Here is a 17,606-nt window from a genome sequence, read left to right as displayed (position 1 = left end):
TTTCAAATTAGTGTTTTCATTTTCTTTGTGTAAATACCCAGTAGTGGAATTACTGGATCATATGGTAATTCTAATTTTAATTTTTCGACCAAAACTCCATACTGTTTTCTGCAATGGTTGCTCCAGTTTGCATTCCCACCAAGAGTGCACAAGTGTTCCTTTTTCTCTACATCCCCGTCAACACTTGTTTCTTGTGTTTTTGGTTTTAGCCATTCTGACAGGTGTGAGGTGATATTTCATTATATCTTTGATATCTCATTATAGTTCCCTGATGATGAGTGATATTGAGCATCTTTTCATGTGTCTGTTGGTTATCTGGATGTCTCCTTTGGAAAAATGTTTACTCAAGTCCTTTGCCCATTTTTTAATTGGGATATGTGGTTTTTTGGTGTTGAGTTGAATAAGTTCTTTATATATTTTGGATATTAACACCTTATTGGATATATCATTTGCAAATATCTTCTCCCATTTGGTACCACAGTCATTTTTCTAACCACCTGCCATTCTTCATTAGAATCCCACGAATATCTTTGACTTATCCCAAAACAAATTCTTCCTTTCCAATTTCTCTTTCTCCAAATCTAGTGTTCTTTCTGATTACACTAATTTTGGTCAAGGTATTAATATTTCCCAATTTTCCCTAGTCTGAAACCTTGGAGTTATCTTTAATCATTCCTTCTTTAAGGATTGGCCCTTACTCCAACTAGGCTAATGAGAGTTTTCCAAGACTGGTAGTAAAGAGGTGCTCTCTTCTTTGTGGGTTGCTAAGTTTATAGGAACTTTGAGGTGCTGGTGACCCTCTTGCCTGCCAGGGAATGAAGCTGAATCTGAGGAAAACAGAGCTGAGGGAGAGAAAGCAGAAGACTCCCTATGGAGCCCTACACCTAGGCTTGTCTGAAACCAGACCTACATCTTGGACATTACTGTTATATGAGCTACTAACTTATCTTTTTTGCTTCCACCAGGAAGCAATTTTCTATCATAACTATGAGAGTCGTGAATGATAATGACTGACTTTGTTGCGTGTCTTAAGGATGCTAGAAGTGTCTGGCAATGGAAGACAGCAAATATTTAAGTAAGGTTCTACAACCATGGATTGGTTAAGGATACCACAAGGCACCCTGGATGAGATGGCCTTAGATGTCCTTTTAGACTTTGAGAACCAGAGTTCATTTTGGGGTTCATTCTTTTTCTTTAATAATTGAGTTTTTATTGGTTGTTCTGAGGATCATACAGAGATTTCAATTTGTACAGAATTCTTAACGTACATACCAAAAATCTAAAAAATCATGTAGTTGTGATTCTTTTTGAAAAGTTATTCCAGTGACCTTCCATCTTAAAATTTGGAGACAAATTTTCCTTAACATTATATCAAGTACCAATATCTTCAAATGTTGTGGAAGATATGCTTACACATGTACATTGGTAAGCCCCAATGTACATATGTACATATGTACAGATGTTACATTGGTAAGCCCCACTAATTTACAATTTAATATCATATACAGTACATAGTCAAATTTTCGATCTTGCACAGCACATTAACAAAGTTACCAGGAAAACTGGATTACCACGACCAAGGTGTTACACAGAGCACACAAAATTCTGACAAGGAGAGTGAAGATCAAGGAGTGGTTTTATTTAGGAAACAATTCTACCAAAAGCAACATGGGAATAGAGGTAATTTAAAATTTTCAAGACATATGAAATGCAAGACTGACTCCAAATTGTCATTTAGTTGGCTTGGTATTATAGGTTATGAAAACTGCCCCATCTATGGAATGTTAAGCTGACACCCAAGACAATCAAAACCTCCAAAATTCAATATCTCACTATTTTCTGGTTGTACCTGAAAATAAACAACCTGCAAATGATTTCATTTCTTTAAAAAAAGCATTTACACTTAAAAAATGGGACAAGGTGGGATTCTCTCTTTTTAAAAAATGTTTCAAGAGCTACCAAAAAACTTGCGTTTATAAAATAGTTGATAAAAACAGTCCTCCAGATTGTACAAGAATGGAGACAGGGACACTGAGAAGACATGGTATTAATCAGACTTGGCTTTTTCTCTCCTGCTTCGTCAGAGGCTGGACTTTCCTCATTTTTACGTTCTCCGTTTTCTGCAGGAGAAAGTCGTCTGGTTTTTGGTTAGCCACTTCAGCCCGTTTTCCCTTTGCTCCACTTTTCCCTGTTTGCACTTTTTTGTCTGAAGATTTATACTTTCCTGCTGCCTTTTTAAAAAGAATTTTTTTAATGTTTATTTTTGACACAGAGAGAGCGAGCGGGGGAGGGGCAGAGAGAGAGGGAGACACAGAATCCGAAGCAGGTTCCAGGCTCTGTGCTGTCAGCACAGAGCCCAATGTAGGGCTCGAAATTGTGAACCACGAGATAATGCCCTGGGCTGAAGTCGGATGCTTAATGGACCGAGCCACCCAGGCACCCCACCTGCCTCCTTTTTTAGCTTTGTTTCCACTTTTACAGGAGGAGGTTTAGATGACAATCTCGCTGACCTTCCTCTTGGGTGTCATGCTTGCGTTCTGAGAGCTGGGCTGGGCCAGGCCCACTCTCTCTTGGCTGAGTTCACCAAGCTGGGCTGCCTTGGGGGCTCATTTTCTAATGGGAACAGCTTTGTGGGAGCATAGCCCCTCCTTTCCCACGTTCCTTCGCTTGGGCATGTCTCATGTTCCACCGTTTGTCAGAGCTGTTGCATGCCCTATTTGCCCTAGGAAATCATGACCTCTTTGAGGGAATGTGAAGACTGTGAGCTTTTATTCTTAGCTCAATGAGTGTTTATGGGAAGGAGAGGAGAGAGAGAAAGGAACAAAGGGAACGGAAGAAATCTGCTCTTCACGGTATAGAAAGCATTTAATTGTGAGGCTCCATCTAGTCTCTTATTGATCCGCAATCCCTCCTTGTTGTGTATGCTACTTTTGAAAATCCAAAATGCTCTTCTGTGCTTTTAGGTCGATTTTTGAAATAGAATCCATAGACCATTGTGTTATGTAGCAAAGGTGGCTGTTATGCCGGGGCTCATTCTAAACTCCATTCTCACCCTCTCTTGGCTTTCTCTTCTTGCTTCCCTCTCTGTTTTGTCATGCTTTTCTCAGTTTCCTTCTTTATGAGAATGAAGTGCTCAGGCCTACAGGCACTTGAATCATAATAGTGTATCAAGGGATAACCGCAGAGGCTCCTTCCAGATGTACTTAGACAAGCGACTCTATTGTCTAATTTTTCCCTTGTTTCTTTTTTTTTTTTTTTTAAGTGGGCTTCATGCCCAGTGTGGAGCCTGATGCAGGCCTGAACTCATGACCCTGAGATTATGACCTGAGCTGTGGTTAAGAGTCAGATGAATAACCCACTGAGCCATCCAGGGGCCCCTCGTCTAAGTTTCCAAGGAAAACTTGATAATGAAAGAATGGGTTCCAGCAAGTTACAGAAACTGTATGTTTAAGATAAGGGAAACAGAGATGCCTTATCAGATACTTGACCATCTCCCCCTCCCCACCTCCCTGTAGAAAGCAAAGCAAAGCAAGACAAGGCAAGGCAGAAAGAATACCCTAGACACCTTCTACTTTTCATTGTCTGGAGGATTTCTCCGTCTAGACATTTCTTAAGCAGCTTAGGTTGGTGCTGAGTGTAACTGTGACAGGTCCAGCTGGCCCAGACTTCCCTAAAAGGGCCTCCGGATTGCAGTGTGTTTAAAATAGTAGCCACTGCCTCAACAGGATGAGGTTTCTCCGGGAATGTTTTGTCCATGCACCCAAGAATTCATATTTAAATACCTACTGAGAACCCAGTGCGTATTGCACACTATTAAACGCTGAGGGAGAAGATGCCAAAACAAAGGACATTGTCCTCACTCTCTAGGGGCTTATAATCTAATCAGAGAGATGGGATACCTACACCCACCTACAAATTTCCTTTCAGCTGAGAACCTGAAATCGGAGTCTCAACTCTGGTCACACATTAATATCACCCAAGGAACTTTAGGAACACTGTTGAGGCCTGAGCCTCATACCAAACAACTGAATGAGAAATATCTAGGTTGAGCCCAGGTACTAATAATTTTTAACCCTGCCAATCCCCTTCGCCCCCACCCATGCAAGTCTCAGGTGCACTCAGACTTGAGAAATTTGGCCTAAATGCTACCTCTTCTTAAATACAGAGATCAGTTCGCCCTCCCTGATTTCCCCAGCCAGAAGGAATAAATATTGACTGATTCTCAAAGGTTCCAAATGTTTCCAGCAAAGAAACACCCAGGGAACTCAGACCAGGTCTTCTTTTCCAGAAGGCACAAGGAGAAGGAAACCATGGCAGGAAAATCAACATACTGCAGCCCAGGAGCTCATCTAGAAGCTTTATTACTCAGAATTGACAAATGGCAAGACCCAATCAGATAGACCTAGGAGCTGATAAAGAAGTAAGAAGCCAAGGTCAATGCAAATATAGTCCAAGTCTTGGACTAACTATATATTCCTTGGGAGCCACTTTGCTTGAATGTGCTTATATTCATAAACTTGGGGTCCAGTAGTTATTTGGACCAATGAGAAGTACATTTTAAGTCATGAAACTAGAATGTTAGGGAATCAACAGAAGTTGACCTAGATTTTTTCCTCCCAGGCTTCCATCTTTTGACTGTATTCCCGACCGGTGCAGGTGCAGAGTCCCATCTAACAGACACCAGCCAGGCCTTGCATCCTGGAACATTCTTAGGCACTGACGATGGCTGACTGCCTGGGAGATGTGGCTTAGTCTTGATTAAAGTAGTCTTTTCTTTCCCTTTGTCCAAGGGAGCCCAATCAGCCAACACTAATCCATTTGTCCAACGGGCTCTAACCTAATCACCAGTGCCTGCAGCCAAAGCCTCTAATGCCCTGACCTATCTCCATAATTGTCCTGACCAATATATCTGCATCTTCTCACTGAAAGTTCAGGCAGGGCCAGGCTCTAGGCTCTACCTCAGAATGTGATTAATCCACAACATCAGAGCACGGGAGATGCACACTGGAAACTTTTTATATGCTGCAGGCAAAACAAAGTGAGATTGAGCATAAACTTCCATGTAACTACTTCCTAAGGGTATGTACAAGGTGCTTTTGTTCAGAAGATGGCAAGTTTTCCAAGGCTTCAGGGGGGTTCCAAGAGCTTACTCACGGCCTACTGCTTTGGAGGAAACAAGAGCTCTCTCACCAATAGAAAAATCCAGTTCTCAAGACCACTCGGACACCCAATTTCAAAGTGTCCAGAAAGTCCTTCCAGAAAGGACTTCAGCATCATAAAATCCACTTGATCACAAACTGAGTTTTCTGGGAAGCAGTGACACCTGGTGCTGTGGTCCCTCAATTGCTTCCCCAAAGTGTTGGCCATGACCTGAGGGATGAGAAGATCATTTTACTGCCTTGCCCTCCACATTCCTGTCAGAGAGTCTCCAAGTGTCATGATCTAAAATGTCACCTCCAGGATATCTCTAGTCCATTCTCCTCTTCCCTGCCCCCATTCTGAATGAGGTTGGAGAGTAGAAATCCCTTGGACCTGGGTTCCCCAAAGGGCATCCCCGCTTGCCCCTTAGCAACAGGACATGGCAACTGCATTTCAGGGGGACCCATTTAATTTAGCCCATGGTATTTCCCATACACATTGGTTTCTCCATCAACTTTCACTTAGATTCTACTACATGTTGGGGAGGTACTAAACTGTATACCTTAAAGGCTGCAAAGCTGCATAAGAAATAGCCCCTCAGGGAGCTTCTACACCCACTGGGAGTGGGTGGGGAGGGAGGTCATGACACTAAGGATTCCTGGGGTGGTGTAGCCATAACAAGTGATGTTGGTACGAATATCGATCTAAAAGGAAGTTTCATCCCTTCATTCAGATCATTTATAAAAGGAGAAACCCCTCATCCTGACTCCATCTCGGAAGGAATTTGAAAGCTGACATTTTCTTTTCCTTTCTCATTCTCATCACACATTATCTCAGAGTCCCTCACCCACTCACCATCACCAGCTTCCTGCTGGCCTGGCTGGTCACCTCCACTGGTGAGGCGGCTGTTCTTGTATGGCTGGTCTGTCCATTGTCAGAACCGTTGGCTTCTTTGGAGGAGGGAAACCTTAAGAGTCCTACATAAGAGCAAGTGTTCCCTCCGGTGAGAATTCCTCCTACACTGCTGCTGTGTGAGGCCCAGCACCAAATGAATCGGAGGATTTAGCACCCTTCTCCCAGCCCTCAAAGTGCTGCATTGGAATAAAGGTTAATTAAGGCAAAGGGGGAAGATGTTCTTACACTCAACTTTCCAGCAAAATCCCCGGGTTCTCCCCTCTGTCTTTGCTTTTGGAAGTTGAATCAGAGAGACGGCATCTTCAGCTGCCACCCTCCTGCGTTCTCACCTCCTGAATCATCTCTATCTTTTGTTCTCAGTCTCTCTTCCAGGAGAAGACTTTGCGTGGCCCTCCCCCAATCTCATTTCAGTTATTTTGGTGTATTTTCCTTTCCTATATCAGCCTTTTGGGACAGATCTTTTGGACCAGTGTTCTCAAACTGGCCACACATTGGCCACACCTGTAGACTCTTAAGTCCTGATCTGCTGCCAGGGTCCCAGCCGTGGCGGCTCGAGAGGTTTGGGGTCAGGGCTGGGCTGGACAGGTTTACAGCTTCCTGGATGATCCTAATGTGTTAAAAAGCCACCACTCTGGTTTTCTCTTGCCATGCTTTCTCTTACTCTTCGTATTCTATGTGCTCATCAGTCGTCATTGCCCATTATTATAAAGAAGGAGCTGAATCCAGAGCAGTAGCTTAGTTCTCAAAGTTAAACATTACAACATCAAAGGAAATGATCTCCCTCATTTTCAGCCACAGCTAAGAGAACTCTCATTCCTACCCCAAATTTTATCCTCAACATCACGAGCTCCCAGGAGAAGTTTTGCCCACATTTCTGCTTATCATTGTGAAAAGATAACCGCCCTTTTGTGTTGTAAAAAGCGACACTATGGGGCTGTTACTCCATGCAAGTCATGGGTGTATCTAGCACTCCACTGTGTCTTTTTCCACTTCCTTTTGTCCCTACTTCCCCCTGCCCCTCAGTTTTTCTATCTTAAGAAAATCTTTGAATGTATTATAAAATATAACAAAAATACTGTTTTTATGTTTATTTGAGACTTTTAAGTAGGCTTCATGCCCAGCATGGGGCCCAATGTAGGGCTTGAACTCCCGACCATGCAATCAAGACCTGAGCTGAGAGCAAGAGTTGGATGCTTACCTGACTGAGCCACCCAGGCGCTCCTATTTAAGTCTATTTTTTATCCTCATTTTTTTAAAAGATAACATTTCTCTCTGAAAGAAAATAGATTACTACTTAGGTGACCTACCTCCAGTTTGTAAAGGCAGGGTGAGGCAGAAAGAACACTGTCTAGGAGTAACCAGAAGACCGGTGTCCTGCTTCCATCATTTCCTAGTCATGTGCCCTGAGATGCAAACCACTACATTCTCTTTGGCTTCTCCCAACCACAAAATGGAGGATAATGTTTTCATGGCCCACATCCACAGTCCACATCCATGGTTATTATGAGAATCAAATAAGCCAGTATTTGTGAACATATTTTGATTAAAAAAAAAAAGATTCCTTTACATGGCTCTACAGTGAGTTTGAATCTTTCTGTAAAGAAATTTTCCACGCTCGTTTTCTCTCAACTCTTATTTAGATTTCTTTGGAAACCTTGCCTTCATTTGTGTGATCAGAGCTCTTAATTGTCTAGAGGAGGCTTTTCTTTTTCTGGGAAGGCAGCTCTGCAGTCTGCTGCTCTCTGGAAGTTCCATTTCAGAAGGCAGCCCTGGTTAAGTTCCATCCCGACATCTGCAAATCACATCCACAGGGAAAATGTGACTCACTCGAGTTACTGTGTTAAGTTTTCATGGATATTGTTCAGGGAGTAGGTGTTGTCTTTGGGCCAAATCACTTGAAATCATCATGACATCAGGCCTGTCACTGAAAAACGGACTGTGCCCCCACAGAAAGCAAAGAGAAGGGTGGGCTCTGGACACAAGGTTACTGTAAGAAAAGGCCACTTTCCTAGCCCTCCTCAAGTCTTCGAGATAAGATGTAGTAGAGTGCCTAGCACATAGTGGCTGACCAACAAACTATGGCACATTCAAAAATAACCCAATGCAAAACAAAACAGCTAAGATGACTCAACCGTGGAATGAGAAGAGATGCAAACAAACCATGGTTTACACGGCGTGGATGGTGAGTATATGAAATTCTTGCTCCCCACTGTCTTTCTTGGTTACATCTGATGTCACTAATTGGTCATCACATCGTCTGCAGATGACCCTGGATGTAACCTCAGAATCCTTCTCCACTCAGTTGAAATGGCTGCTACTGATCGATCCATGATGCCAATTGCTATGAAACTACTGGACACTCCCAGTATGAAGGTTTCAGGAATCAAATGAATTCATTCTTGGCACTTGTTCAAACACTCAGATCACATCATTACAATTATCATCTTCCTCCTCCTCATCTTTGTCATCAATGTCATGATTGTACTTGTTATCAGCAAGCCACTTTGAGCTATCTTCATTGAAAGGCACTTTTGTCTTGACATGGCACCTTACGAGGATGGTGGGGGGAACCTTCTTTCTATACTTTTATGGTTTAGTCTGGGTGGCCACATTCTTTTCTTTTCTTGTCTCTCCACTTCCAGTCATAGCTGAATATGTTTCAAAAAGAGAAAGAAACTATGCGCACTGTCCCTTTTGGCAGAGGGTTTTCTCTCCCTAATAGTAGTATGAAGATACCATGAATCCAGATCTGAATATTAGTGAATTGTTGAATCCATGAAAACAGACTACTGACATTGAAGTAGACTCCAGGAGAAACACGTGGTAGGAAGAAGTTCTACCATAAATTGCAGAGGAACTCAGCCGGAGAGAAGAGAAAAGTTAAAGGGAGGCTCCTGTAGGGAAAGCAACATCCTCCACAAAAGAAGGAACATATTCAATGTAAGAGTTCATTATCTCTTGTTTTCTCCTTGGCCCGTTTTCACAGTAGCTTAGAAAGAAGCACTTACCCAAGTCCAAAGCACCCTCCTCCCCCTAGTTTGGTGGCCTCAGTCCTGGGAACCTGGAAGGCTCCAGAAGTCAACATCTACGTGTATAGATGAGAAGAATAGGCTCCTGCGGGGCTTTCAGGATTTCTGGGTCTACAAACAAATACGGGACCCAACCCCCACCTCCTCTGGTGCAGGCTTCCCTAAGGCAGCTTAGCAGACCCTAGATAATGTAGCTGTCAAACCTGGTGGGACCGAGACATGGCCACCTGCCCTACCGAAGAAGATTCTTGGGAACCTATCTACCTCCATGGCAGCCAGATGAAGACTTCCTGCCCTAAGTTCATCTCAAAACCTATTCAGTACATAAGTCAGAAGAGAATATGTTGTTAAGGTACAGGTGGGAAGTAGATGTAGGACAAGGTGAATTTTTTTAAAATTACTTTTAAGTGACTAGAATAAAAACCCTAAATTGATTCCGATTACCCCCTGAATTTAGTGCTGGTGAGAAATAATGGACCCAGTCAAATTACAGAAATCCCAAAGGCCTTGATCCATCAGTAAATACAGACTCTTACATGAAAGTGGGTGAACTCATCCCTGAGCACTCCAGCCACTTTCCACTGGACAGCAAAGTTAACATGGAGCTGAACTACCAGGAGTGCCTACGACATGTGCTGTGGGTGTGTGTACACATGGTGGGCTTCCCAGTCTACCACAAACCTGAAGGAATAAGACAAGGCTCTGGTTCAGAGGTATCTGTCATTCCCTCTTCTTGGCAATCGCTGTGGCCAGCAAAGAGAGATCAGAAGGCGTCCAATTTCGGTCAAAAGACTGACCAAAAGCAGGCTCAGTAGACTCCCACCAAATATCTAAGGTCTCTTCTCCACTATCTCAAGGATAGATGTTAAAGAGATGTTGGAAGCCCTGAACTGGCTCAAGAGCTGCCCAATGTAAGTGTGGAGCTCAGGCTCTGAAATCCTAGGCCAAAAGGCACTATGACGCCCAACTCCAGCTTCATCAGGCTCTGTGTTCTAGATGTGGCAGAAATCGAGGCTTGAGGTGCCACAGAAAGGAATGGAAATAATCACCCATCTTATAACTGGGCCAAGATCCTTACTTATATTTATGTGTGGATAAGGCAATATAATATCTTGCATGCTCTAGCTTGCGGCCTGAGGACCAGCCTGCCTTGCTGCTGAGATGGTGGCAGCTGAGTAACAGGTGAGCTACTGGGGCCTGTGGGGACATTCAATGAGCTCATCCCTATAAAGGAGCAAAGAGATGATGGGTCAGACTTGATCCAGTCATAATTGAATTCTGAAAATAGAATTATTATATTCATTCAGGGAGCATCTGTTGAGCACCTACACTCTGTCAGGTTGTGTGCCAGATACTATGAAAATAGGCCTTCTCCTCCAGGAGACCAGGGAAAGCAGGGACATACCAGGGAAATGTCCAGGGTGCTTCCTGTTTCCTCATGTGGGTATAGCTCTGAACAGACAACTGATGCACATAAACATAACGGGCAGTTTGTCTGTCAGGTTGGCATCCACACTGTTGTCTACCTTGGGAATCCTAAAGGACAGTGTTGCAACATCTATAATAGGATTTCACCACACACTCTCCTGTCTGTAAAACCCATAGCTCAAAAGGGCTATTGGTTAGTTTTTAAGGAATATGCAGCCCTTCTTAGAGGGGTGATTTTTTTTAAAGGTTTTTTTTTTTTTTTTTTTTTTTTGAGAGAGAGAGCGAGAGAGCACATGCTTGAGTGGGGGAGGGACAGGGAGAGGGGAGGAGAGAGAGAGAATCCCAAGCACAGAGCCTGATGTGGGGCTCGATCTCACGAACTGTGAGCTGAAATCAACAGTCTGACACTTAACCAACTGAGCCACCCAGGCGCCCCTCAGAGGGGTGTTAAAAAGATCACCAGGGCCATGGCTTATATTAGAATTGAAATCATGGCCAGACAGACATGAGACTGCCAGGGCTTACTGGGGGCTAGGCACACACCAGGAGTATGTCCAGGGCAGAGAGGGGTTCTGGGTTTCCGCTGAGCTCAGGGAAGATGGAGCTAATCTCCCAGATACCAACCCTGCCTGCTTGCTCCTTCCATGGCCCTCTAGTGCCAGCAGTCCACGGACCAGTGTCTAGGCAGTTGCCTCCTGGACCAGAGACCTGACACAACCAGAGCTGTGCAACTGGATGCCAAGCCAGTGCCCTGCCTTCTTCTTCTTTTTTTAAAAACTAATTTAAGTTCTTTTTGACAGAGCACGAGCGGAGGAAGGGCTGAGAGAGAGGGAGATACAGAATCCCGAAGCAGGCTCCAGGCTCTAAGCTGTCAGCACAGAGCCCAACATGGGGCTCGAACTCATGAACCGCAAGATCGTGACCTGAGCTGAGATCAGATGCTTAACCGACTGAGCCACCCAGGCGCCCCCCCCCCCCGCCTTCTTTTTGCCTTACTCCTTATTTTCTATTCTCCACAACAGATCATGGCCCAACAAGGACTATTTTGGTGACTTTTATCATGGCCCCCAGAATAGAGACCCAGCAAATGTTGAATGGAGTTGACCTTCTAGCTCTTGGTTGGACTTCAGTCTATCCTCAAATTCAGCTTCCACTGATCTGCCACTGTGTTTATGTGGCTCTTGCTAACTGTTGACTGATTTTCTTCCCTAAACTCCCACCCCACTCCTACCCCCTATGGTACATTTAGAGAATGGAGTGGTTAATGGAAAGACAACTATCATCTTCCTGAGTTGTTTCAGAACTCAAAAACCCGGTAGGAGGCACTTTGTTTTACAGATCAGAGGGAAACAGTAAGGACTAGGTCTCAGAATTAAGATTAAATCACCAAGACTGTAAATGGTTTCTCTCACTCCCCCTCTTACGTTTATAGAATTTCTCCTCCCTTTTTCACCCCTCTCTTTCCCTCCCTTATTTCTGACTATGGGCTGGGGATCTAACAGTAAAGTTGGACTTGTTTTTTTGTTTTTTTTTTTTACTGTCTGAGACTTTACAGGTAATTGGAGTTTATTACTATCATAAGGCAAAGACTGGGAGTTCAGCTTCTTTACAAGCAAGGTCTTAGATGAAGCCCTCCCTCAATCACTTGCCCACTGTGTCCCATGCTTACAGATTATTTAAACACAGTATGCTAAGCAAAGACAGAAGTGACAGGGAGGGCCTGAGGGGAGAGCAGGAGTAATCAGAAAGGCTTCATAGAGGAGGTGATATTCAAGTTGAGATGTGAAGAATAAATAAGAGCGTACTATGCAGTTAAAATTTAACAAAAATTCGCAGCAATTAGTGATTAAGATAAAAGGCAAGTTTAAATCAGAGATTTAACTTTCAGGATAAACACAAGGTTCAGCATCTATTTCTCCAAGGCTGGGACACTTCCCTCCATACACTCTCCACTGTGCACTTGGTATTCACATCCTGACTGCTGCCCTTTGAGATGCCATAAGATCCCATGGTCCCCATCTGTAATGGTCTTAGGGAAGTGAACTAACATTATGTAAAAAGCTTTTCTGAATTAAGGGTTAAGACAAAGGATTCTGGCTCCATTCACAGTTAACTAGAAACTTCCACTAACCAAAACGCCCATTCCCCAAGCCGGCTGTCTAATTGAGGTTTTGCTGCATCTGTCTCTTTGTTTTGCTTTCCTCCTTCTGTTTGCTCTGAGCCCCTTCCTTTTACTCTGGGTGCTGCGCTCCTGTCTCTGCAGCAGCATTTTCTTCTCTTCCTCTCTCCTCTCCGCCCTCTCAGTTGTCAGTGCTTGACTCAGCCGGAGCTGTGTGGGAATGGGTGCCGTGTGAATCAGTGAGTCCGGGCTCTGAAGCAGTCATGTCTAGCTACCCTTCCCTTGATAGGGTACACCTAGTTCCTTCTCAGCTGACCACTCTCACTGAAGCTATTTTTGCGGGTGAGGCCATAATCCTACACTCCAGACAGGATAAAAGGCAATGTGCATGGGGTGGACGGTCAGAGAGATTTATGTTTCCGAAGGAGGAGATTGGAACTTTGACAAGACACAGCTGGCTGAGGGAGTGAGCTGGGAGATTCAGCCCTGGGGTGAGGAAGAAGAGGAGGAGGGGGCCTTTAAATAGCAGGTGGCTTCACTGTTTCTATAAATAAAAATGGTACGTTTTCACTGAACACTGATTATGAAAATGGTCGTTTATTAGACAGCTGCCTCAACCCATAGGACAGCCCTTGAGGCTCAAGCTGGGGAACTTGCCCTGCAGTTCATAAGCATGGTTGACTGCAGCTCGCTGCACAGCGCCCGTGATTTCTTTCTGCTCAAGGACTCTGCACAGGCCAGGAATGAGAGACCCGCGGAGACAGGACAATAATAGGCCATGGCTTTATTTCAAACACTGCCAGATTTAATTATTCTTGCCATTTGTGTATTTATATGAGAGTCATTCATTTTTCTCCTGAGGAGGTTGAAAAAGAGACACACATGTTCTGCCTGGAGGGTAAGGAGGAGCACGCTGGGATGAGGCAAGGCTGTAAAGATACCAGCAAGTCTTCTCCTTATAAGGCAGGGCTGAATGTAATTGGTCTTGCCTCTCTTTAACTGAAAAAATCCCTTCTGAAATGGCAGAATGAAGTGGTCAGGAGACCGAGGAGCATTTAACCTCTGAGAGAATCACCTGCCTTCCAGCCGCCTTGCTTTTAGGAAGCTCGACCCAGCGTTTCAGGGTAGGTGAGAGTAGTTCACTCCACTTGCCAACTTCCCGGGAAAACATGGCCACCCAAGAGGCTGAGAAATCAGTCAAGGATGAATCAAAACCTCACTAGGTAGGTCCCTACACTAAGCCACTATCACTTCCCAAGAAAGGGTGAATAATGATACTAATATTTATTAAGCACATACTATAGGCCAGGCATGGTGCTAAATGCTCTATATCCATTAACTCATCTAATTCTCACAACTCCATGAAGTAAGTGCTATTTTCAGATGAAGCCACCAAAAGTAGAGAATAAAGAACTCGCTCCCAGAGGTATAGCTGGGAAGTGACAGAGCCAGGATTCGAACCCATGCTGGCCAGAAGCCTAATGCTCTTAACGGCCACCTATGCAGCCTCCCCTCATGCTGCACGGTGAAGGGGTTCAGAACAAGCCACCCCAGATATGCCTCTCTGCCATATTGACTCTTCTGAAGTCAAGGCACTTCAAACAGCAAATACAAGAAACATATTCTAACCTTCCTTCTTTTTCTCCTTGTACCAGTTGTCTTCCTTGTACCAGGAGGAGAGCAACATTCTTATCATCCCGGATAAGCTGGGTTGGAGAGAATTCTGCTACACAAACAGACCTTGTTAAAACAATTCTTATCTTCCTTTAGCCTTTCCCTGCAGCTCCACAATTGCTTCTCTTTTTTCAACCTAATAGAAAAGCAAGTAGTCTTCGCCATTTCTTTGGTTCTTCATTCCTTGTGAAGGCTCCCGTGTCACATAAAACTTGCATTAAATAAACGTGCGCATGTTTCTCCTGTAGATCTGTCTGTGTCAGTTTAATTCTCAGGCCCAGCCAAAAAGAACCCTAAGAGGGTAAAGCTGTGTCTCCCTCACAACTGCTGGCTTCCAAATTCACCCTGTTATCCCACCTCCATTTTATTTACCCACCTGTCTTTCCCAGACCTTCCTGCAGATGTGTGGCACCGCAGTGTTGCCTCTCGCTGCAAAGGTCAGATTTCCTTGGCCAGATTTGCTTAGCATGGGACGTTCTGATAAGATACATCAGAGATATCACTACTTGGAAAAAACGAAAGCAGAATTTGTCTGCGATCCATCTGCTAGGTAATGAGGAGAGATGTTTAAAGGCTACTTGGTGCAACTATGCAACCACCTTCTTTAGAAACCTGGGGTGGGGGGGGGCGGGAACAAGAAGGCCATCCATGGAGTCAAGACCCAACTCATCCAAGCCCCTCCAAGACAGAGCCTGTGTCAAGAAACATGTCATTCAAGAAGTAGCCTCCAGAATAAAGCTCTCTCTCAAATGTACATTTTGTAAAACCATTTCAGTCAAGGGAGGAAAATTGATTTCTCAATATGAAAAGATAGTTTTGAGAGCAGCCCTGGAAACCACACCGGGTCTTGGACACTCAATCAAATAAATCAACCTGAAGGCTCAGCAGGACTTCCCAAGCAGAGTGTGCAGCTTCAAAACCTTCTTTTCCCCCTCACAGGGACAGTAGGCAGACAGACACCATACATTCTGGGATCAGGGATTGCAGGCATCTAGCCATGTGTCCATTCCCCAGCGGGAGCAAAACACACACTTCCCAGATGGTGGGATTTGGAAGACAAGGGTTGGCTGCCCCCCAAGCCCTTTCCTGATCACCCGGCTTTGCCTTGGGGACTGGGGTGGAGGCCGCTGCTCTGAGAAATGCATTTGCCCTTTGGTTGCAAAACATCTCCAAGTGATTGATGAACCAGTCCCAGGGAAGAAGAAATAAGTCACCGGCACCTGAAATATAGCCTCCTCTAGAAAATATTTCACCCTTTCAGGAAGCCCCATGCCACATGGACATTAGTTACAACAGGAATAAAAGAGGATCAGATTCAGTTGCAGTCATAGACACTCGAGGCTGGCTAACAAAGGAGTCATGGTTCCGTGTAACAAGATGAGAAATTTACTCACCATAAACTGTGACCTTTGTTTTCCCCTTTGGCTAAATGCCCTTAGTACCCAATCCAGGCCTCAGTGGGGGCCATAACTCTTTCTCAGCCGATGATGACCGCCAGCCGTAGGAAATCAGGAAAGGTGGCAAGAACGGGTTGGCTCAGTGCATACCGCTGGCTGAGTGCAGAGCCCAGTTCAGAGCCAGCCTCTTGGGGAAGCTACCAGCCTTGTTCAGGCTAGATCATCCAACTTTGTGTCCCTATTTTGTGATCTTGTGACTACAACGTCACCTCTCTGGGCCTTAGCTTCTTCTTGTATAAAAGGTAGGGATCAGATTAGCCAAGTGCTTTCACACCTTTATTAGTGGGGTAATCCACTATTTTATAGTCTAAATACTATAAGGTGCCCAATAAGACATAAACCAAATGCAGGTAGAGCTTCTTCAAGGTTAGTATAACATGATGGTAAGGAGTTTTATTACTCAAATTTCAGCCTTGCTACCTACTAGTTGTGTGACCTTGAATAAGCTACTTTTTTGCCAAGCCATGGTTTTGTCATCCATAAAATAGGTATTCTAATAATACTTTCTTCATAGAGTGATTGTAAGGATTAATGAGATAATACATGCATAGCTCGTAGGATAGAAGGGTTTGATAAGCACTTGCTACTATTATTCACCATTATCACATTGTAGCAGGGTGGGAAGCCTCAAGTTTCACATTCTGTCCTTCCCTCATTCTTTTTTTTTTTTTTTTTAATATATGAAATTTATTGTCAAATTGGTTTCCGTACAACACCCAGTGCTCATCCCAAAAGATGCCCTCTTCAATGCCCATCACCTACCTTCCCCTCATTCTTACTGCACCTTTCTGTAGCACTAAAGAAGCATCGAGAGACCTCTGTGGGGTCCAGTCTGAAAACCGTTGGATAGGTGTTTCCTAGACTTCCTTTAAAAAAATTTTTTTTTTGAACGTTTATTTTTTGAGAGGCAGAGACAGAGCATGAGCTGGGGAAGGGACAGAGAAAGAGGGGGAGTCACAGATTCTGAAGCAGGCTCCAGGCTCCGAGCTGTCAGCACAGAGCCTGACACGGGGCTTGAACTCATGAACCATGAGATCATGACCTGAGCTGAAGTCGGCCGCCTAACCGACTGAGCCACCCAGGCATCCCCCAGACTTTCTGAGATCAGTCACCTGAGCTGCTTATCAGATACCTAGGTGACCAAGATTCAGGAGGTGTGGTTCAGATGCAGGGCTCCACGCTTAACAAGTATACAAAGTGCTTCTTATCTTCAGGCTCTTCGGGAAGACTCCAGAAGGGGATACCAAAGGTCCCTTCAGGTCTGTGCCAGGATTCCATCTCCTTTCTGCCTCAATTAGGGCCGGAACCCACATGCAGATAAGCCTTGTGGGCTCAAGGCTGGTGGGGAAACTGCCTGTGCTCAGCTCTAAGGTGCCTACAGCAACAGACCATATGAGGCTCACCTTCTCCCCAGACTCCTGCACTTTAGATCCTGGCCTCTTGCTCCGAACCTGAGGCCCCTGTCTGCCCTCTCAGCCTCAGCTGACTTTCCTGGCTCTCACATGTGCCCATCCAGAACTAAGGTCTCTTCTCTGCCTCTCCTTGCCATGCCCTGTTCTGTTACTGCCAGCATCCTGGTGGGACAATTTCACGGGTGGAATCAGAGTGCATTAGAGTAAGAAATGTAAGGAGATTCTATTTTCTGCCTAATCTGTTCTCTCCCCATGGGTCAATTTGGCTGCACTTTTATTTTGAAATAAAGGAACCTAGAAACAAATGAGCAAACACCTTATTATTGAGAACCATCTGCAGAAAATCCCACAGAGCAGCTCCAAGGTCAAAGCTTATCTGTTCTGCCTCATACACAAAACAGCCAGCAGGCAGGCAGGATAGGAAATCACAGAA

The 17,606-nt window shown here is 44.5% G+C and overlaps 1 long non-coding RNA gene across 1 annotated transcript; it reads right to left on the bottom strand.

Moving 5' to 3' along the window:
- Positions 1–2,141: 2,141 nt before the first annotated feature.
- On the bottom strand, positions 2,142–7,188 carry LOC123607460. Its single transcript, XR_006716753.1, has 2 exons — positions 2,446–7,188; positions 2,142–2,224 (listed from the first exon to the last, which is right to left on the bottom strand). It is a non-coding gene; the product is annotated as an uncharacterized LOC123607460 (long non-coding RNA).
- Between the last annotated feature and the right edge of the window lie 10,418 nt (positions 7,189–17,606).

Source organism: Leopardus geoffroyi, chromosome A1 (assembly GCF_018350155.1).
Source record: "Leopardus geoffroyi isolate Oge1 chromosome A1, O.geoffroyi_Oge1_pat1.0, whole genome shotgun sequence".
In the NCBI taxonomy this organism is placed as follows: domain Eukaryota; kingdom Metazoa; phylum Chordata; class Mammalia; order Carnivora; family Felidae; genus Leopardus; species Leopardus geoffroyi.
This window is presented reverse-complemented; position numbering and strand designations above follow the sequence as displayed.